At 41.3% G+C, this 5,990-nt stretch overlaps 1 protein-coding gene across 4 annotated transcripts in view; it reads right to left on the bottom strand.

Annotated features, from left to right (window-relative positions):
• The window catches only part of Pak2 (p21 (RAC1) activated kinase 2), a 64,491-nt gene that overhangs the window by 42,392 nt on the left and 16,109 nt on the right, over positions 1 to 5,990 (bottom strand). The window contains exon 1 of one of the 4 annotated variants that reach the window (XM_029470464.1): positions 2,337 to 2,409. The exons of the other annotated variants lie outside the window; for them this stretch is intronic. The gene's annotated coding sequence lies outside the window, so the exon portion shown is untranslated. Of the gene's footprint in view, positions 1 to 2,336; positions 2,410 to 5,990 lie in introns of those variants that run through there. 4 annotated transcript variants of the gene reach the window in all.

A 5,990-nucleotide genomic window follows, 5' to 3' on the forward strand; every position in this document is an offset into this window, starting at 1 on the left:
AGCCTGGTCTACAAAGTGAGTTCCAGGACAGCCAGGGCTATACAGAGAAACCCTGTCTCGAAAAACCAAAAAAAAAAAAAAAAAAAAAAATTGAACACAGCCTAAGATACATGACATCCTGTCCCCAAACAAAGTCAAACACACTTCATAATAAAATGATAATATAGCCTATATTGTTTTACCACTACTCAAAAATGCTGTATGAAAAAAAAAAAAAAAGCAAGTAAGTAAGTAGTGCCTCTCTCCAATCCTTTCACTTTTTGATACTTTTCAGTAACAAACAAGTAGGCAAAACAAAAAGTGTGCCAAAGCACACTGTACTCTCTAAGAGGCCCATTGTTTAACTGTGATGAGCCTCAACACAATTCCTCAATTGTGTTCTGAAGAAGACCAGAAGTAGCTAAATACATGACAGAAATAAGGAAGTGATGTCTGGACTCAGTCAGTCTAACTAGTGGAAATGAATTTATATTATCTACTGGGATCAGCTATGGCACAGAAGTGAAAAACACATTACCAGAAAACATGGTTCATGATTCAAAATTTTACTTGAATTTATGTTTTCAGGAGCTTACTAATATAATAACACTGACCAGAACTCTAACCATTCTTTCTACGCTGACACCATGGCATCCCAAACCGTAAGAAGCTCTGTGAGCCTAATTACTGATGAGAACAAGCCCCGACTACCTGCAGGTGTGGCCACACACTGAGTCAGAGGCTCCCACACTGGAAAGGAAGTGCGCACCAGAGAGTATGCCAGTCAGAACATCAGGCCAAGATGGCAAAGCTCCAAAGCAAAGACTTGATGCACAGAGGTGTAGAAACGCAGAGAGGACTTGTAAGGAACTCAGACAAACACAAGTTCATGGGACTAATCGAAAGATTTATTTCATGGGGCCAGGGAGATGGCTCTATGGGCAAAGATACTTTCTGCCAAGCCTGGTTCTTTCCATCTCCAGAATCTACATGGTGGAAGGAATGCCTACACCTACCTACAGATTTCTCCTCTGGCCTCCACACACATACATACACAAATCAAATAAATGTAAAAGTAAAAGTTTTAAAATTTTAGTATACAAACAAATGCTAGTAAATAAAACAAGATTTTAGTGAATCCAAAAACAAACTGAAAATAGATAAGAGTGAGTGGGCCATTTATTACAGCCCACTAATTCTCAACCTACTACATTGGGAGCCTACCTACTTTGGGAATTGAATATTTAGGACATCTGCTCATTCCAGTCAATCGTGCTTGCTCCGGTCAACTCTACTCGCCCAGTCCCTGCTCACTCCGGCCCAAAGATTTACTTATTATTATATATAAGTACACTGTGGCTATCTTCTGACACACCAGAAGAGGGTGTCAGATTTCATTATGGGTGGTTGTGAGCCACCATGTGGTTGCTAGGATTTGAACTCAGGACCTTCGGAAGAGCAGTCAGTGCTCTTACCCGCTGAGCCATCTCACTAGTCCCAAACTTCTGTCTTTCTGCCTTTATCTTCTAAGTGCCAGGATTACAGGTATGCTTGACCATGCTACTTTTTAAGGTTTATTTTCTATGTACAAATATTTGCCTGCATGTATATGTATATGTGAGTGAGTGTGCACCCCATACATGCCTAGTGCTGGTGGAAGTCGGCGGGGGTGGGGTTGCAGGGGGTCAGATTGCCTGGATCTGTAGTTACAGACTGTTGTGAGCTGCCAGATGACCAGAATTCACTGAGTAGTGACTGCTACTCATCTTGTCTTTACACATTCAATGGTAACTACAATGGGAATTTTCTGCATTGCATATTAAACATACTGACCAAATTATGGCACTGCCATTACATTACCTAATATGATGTATTTTATTCCTCTTCTGAGCTCTCTACTCCTGTGGGGAAGACACTAACTTTATAGATTTGCAGAGGGGGGGATAGAAAGGCTCCCAACATAGTCCAGGGTGGACCTGAACTTTCCACCTGCCTGCCCCAGCCTACAGATTGCTGGGATCACATGTGTACCACCATGTCTGGCATATCTTTTTTGCATTATCTAAAAGTACATAGCAAGGTATTACACGGACAACAAAACCTGAAAATGTTTTTCAAATAAACAATGCTAGCCAATTTAAGCAAACTGCTACCATTCATTCAAGTTGTATCCTTGAAAACAAAGTGAACCTTTCTGTTCAGACCCTTCCTTCAGTCACCAGGAAACTGATAACACTGTGACTTGCCTACTCTTTCACAAAGGTAGGGTGGGGGACGGCAGATATGCAAAGTATTTTGAAGTTTCACCAGCTACTTTTCTTGTTGCTGTAATAAAATACCAAACAAAAACAGCTTACAGAACGGTTTGCTGTGGCTCAGAGTTTGAATGTACAGTCCACCATGGTGGGGAGGGCATGATGGCAGGAAATGAGGCTGCTGGCCACATCACAGTCACATTCAGGAGGCAGAGACAAAGCGCAGTTCTCAGCTTCTTTTTATTCAGTCTAGGATCCTAGCCTATGGAATGGGATCCAGAGTTAGGATGGTTCTCCCCACAACACACCTAATCCAGACACCCCTCACACGTGCACAGAGTTTTGTTTTCATGGTTATTATAAATCCTGTTAGGGTCACAACCAATGTTAACTACCACACCATCTAAATTTCTATTACCAAATTCTTTTGTCTCCAAATAAGTATAATTATCACAAACAATTGCCTATAAAATTCAAGTAAAGGTTAAAGACGATCATTGATTGTCTCCCCCACACCCTCTTCCAAGACAGGGTTTCTCTGTGTAGCCCTGGCTGTCCTGGAACTCATTGTTAACCAGGCTAGCCTTGAACTCAGAGATCCATCTTTCTCCACTCCCTGGTGTGCACCAGCACCACCTGGCTGAGACTAGCTTGACTGAAACTACCATTTATAATTAATACCATTAAAAGCAGAAAGTTCCTAGGACACATTCTCAGTTCACTGTGTCCCTCAAATCTCAGAGTAATTACTGCATGGTACCCAACACCAAAAAAAAATGTCTAACCATGCCATCTCTTTATTGAACTGGTTGAAACAATTTGATTTGCCATTCATGTCTTTAGAAGGTAGAATTTGGGGCTGGAGAGATGGCTCAGCGGTTAAGAGCACTGACTGCTCTTCCGAAGGTCCTGAGTTCAAATCCCAGCAACCACATGGTGGCTCACAACCATCCGTCATGAGATCTGGCGCCCTCTTCTGGAGTGTCTGAAGACAGCTACAGTGTATTTAAAGCATACAATAAATAAATAAAAATCTTAAAAAAAAAAAAAAGAAAAAAAGGTAGAATTTATCTGAAAACATACTACATGTACATTGAGAGGAAAGGATACTTTGAATGGGAAACATTATTCAATGCACACTGCAAGTTTCAAGCCCCTGACTTACCCACCCTGACTGTCATCAGGCCAGCCCAACAGCCACTTCACTAAGCTGGACATCAAATACCTTACAACCCCAAGTTGAAGCTAGTTTTCCTGGAACTAGAAGACTGCTGAGACCAGTACATTTTGTTCATTGTTTAACTTAAAATCTAAGAACACTCCATGGAGCCTATGAATGCAGTGGGGGTACCTTGGAGTGTACACATAGCTTGGGAACTGTGGGCTTACAACATGTCTAAAAGGGGGAAATGTACTGAAAGATATTAAAGCCCTAGGTGGAAAGAAATATTAATGTTTATGAATTTACTCAAAATTGTACAGAATCAACATCCCTCAAACTGATCTAAAGATTCATTACAGTCTTCATCAATTCTATTCTTTGTGAGACAATGGGACCAATTCTAAAACATATAGGAGACCAAGGGAAGACCCAGTATGCCTTGGAGGAAAAATTATACAGATATGTAATTATGTTTAGCTCATCCTAATAGGAAAACGTTTTGTATTGTAAAGTTAGTTTCTGATATCGCATTACTTGTAGCTTTTCAGATTCTCTGGGCTCAGCTTGCTCAAGTTACTACCCCAGCAAACAGCTTTTTGTTGAGGTCAGGCACAGCACAGTAAGCAACAATTCACAATTCTGCCATGTTATGTTGCACCCACATAAACTGACTCTGGCAGCACACGCTGTGTTGGCTGGGACAATGCAGGAGCTACTGGTTACACTGCCCTTTAGCGGCTAATATGCACGCCTTCCAGGCCTCACTTCCCCTTCCTCACACTCCTGTTCTCGGGAATCTACTTCCTAATAAGGGAAACTTACATAAGCCCTCTGTCTCATCCTTTGCTAAGAGGGATCAGGCAAAGGAACAGGTCTACATCTACATACACACAAACACACTATCTAGCTATACTTCAAGCTAAAGACTGATGTGACAGTCAAAATTCTTTAAATGATTATAGAATACCTTTACATTAGAGACTGTCTTATGACACAGAAAGCACTTCCTAGAAAATTAATGTACAGTCTCCACAAGTGAATCAATGCAACAAGCTGGTTGATATTTAAAAGAAAGATTTTTAAAATGTACTTTGGATTAAAGAGAGAGAGAGAGAGAGAGAGAGAGAGAGAGAGAGAGAGAGAGAGAGAGAGAGAGAGAGAGAGAGAGAGAGAGAGAGAGAGAGAGAGAGAGAGAGAGAGAGAGAGAGAGAGAGAGAGAGAGAGAGAGAAGACAAAGAATCTAAGAAGTGGGGCTGGAGAAACCTGAGCAATGGCTCAGCAGTAAGAACACTGGGTATGATTCCCAGCACCCACTTGGTAGCTCACAACTACCTGTGACTCCAACTTCAAGGCATCCAGTTCCTCCCTCCTCTGGCCTTCTAGGGCATCAGGCACACACATGGTACTCACACACACATGCAGGAATTCAACAGACATATAAAAGAAAAATAAATCTTAGTAAGAACCCAATAAATAATAAACAAGTAAATGTGACCAACAGTTATTATAGAACTATAAATAGGCCCCCAGCAGATACTACTTCATGCTGTCAATACTGGCGAGAGCAAGAAGACTAACCAAGCCAGAATGGTGGCATTGCTTCTAACTCTGCCAGTTGGTAAGTGGAGGCAGGAGCATCAGAAGTGAAGGCCAACTTCAGCTACACAGCAAGCTGAAAGACAATACAAGACACCAGGAATAGGAGTCTGCTTAAGGCCGAGGAGGGGAAATCTCAGTAAATTCAAGGCCAGCCTGATCTACATAGTCAGTTTCAGCACAGCCAGAGCTACATAGTGAGACCCTGTCTCAAAAGAAAAAACAACAACAACACTGAGACATAATGGTGGTAAATTGATGAACGACATTTTGAGGCACTTTCTACCTCTGGTGTTCATACAACATATTTTGTATAACTTCACTGACAGATTCTCATATAGACAAACCTAGACAGTATTTTTATCTTCTTCAGATGACCATTACATTTCTAAAGCAAGGCACAGGAGCATGCCTGTAACGCCAGCTGCTTCAGAAGCTAAAGCAGGGGGACTTCAAGTTCCTGGTCAGCAATGAGTCACTGCAATGAACATTTGCAAGTGAAAGTGTATGGACAGGGGGTATACCATGGGACATATTATAGCTTCTACGACGAGATGTTTTCTGTTTGTTTTGTTTTATCTATGTGTGTATGTGTGTTATTTCAGGGGGAAAGTAGCCAGAGCAGAGGGCTGATATGAGGGGACAGAAGGGATGAGTGGGACTGGGGTATATAATGTGAAACTCACAAAACAAGATAAAAGCAAGCAAACAGAAACAAAAACCTCCAAAAAAAAACAAGTTTCAGGTCAGCATGAGCTACACAGTGATACACCTGTTTTCATTTTGACATTTATTTAATTTTATTTCTTTGCCCAAAGCTATGTGCCACCATACCTGGAATAATAATAATATAGAAGAGGGCTAGGAAGATAGCTGAGTGGTTAAGAGCACAAGAGATCAAGAAGAACGAAGACCAAAGTGTGGACACTTTGCCGCTTCTTAAATTGGGAACAAAACACCCATGGAAGGAATTACAGAGACAAAGTTTGGAGCTGAGA

Source organism: Mus caroli, chromosome 16 (genome assembly GCF_900094665.2).
Source record: "Mus caroli chromosome 16, CAROLI_EIJ_v1.1, whole genome shotgun sequence".
NCBI lineage: Eukaryota > Metazoa > Chordata > Mammalia > Rodentia > Muridae > Mus > Mus caroli.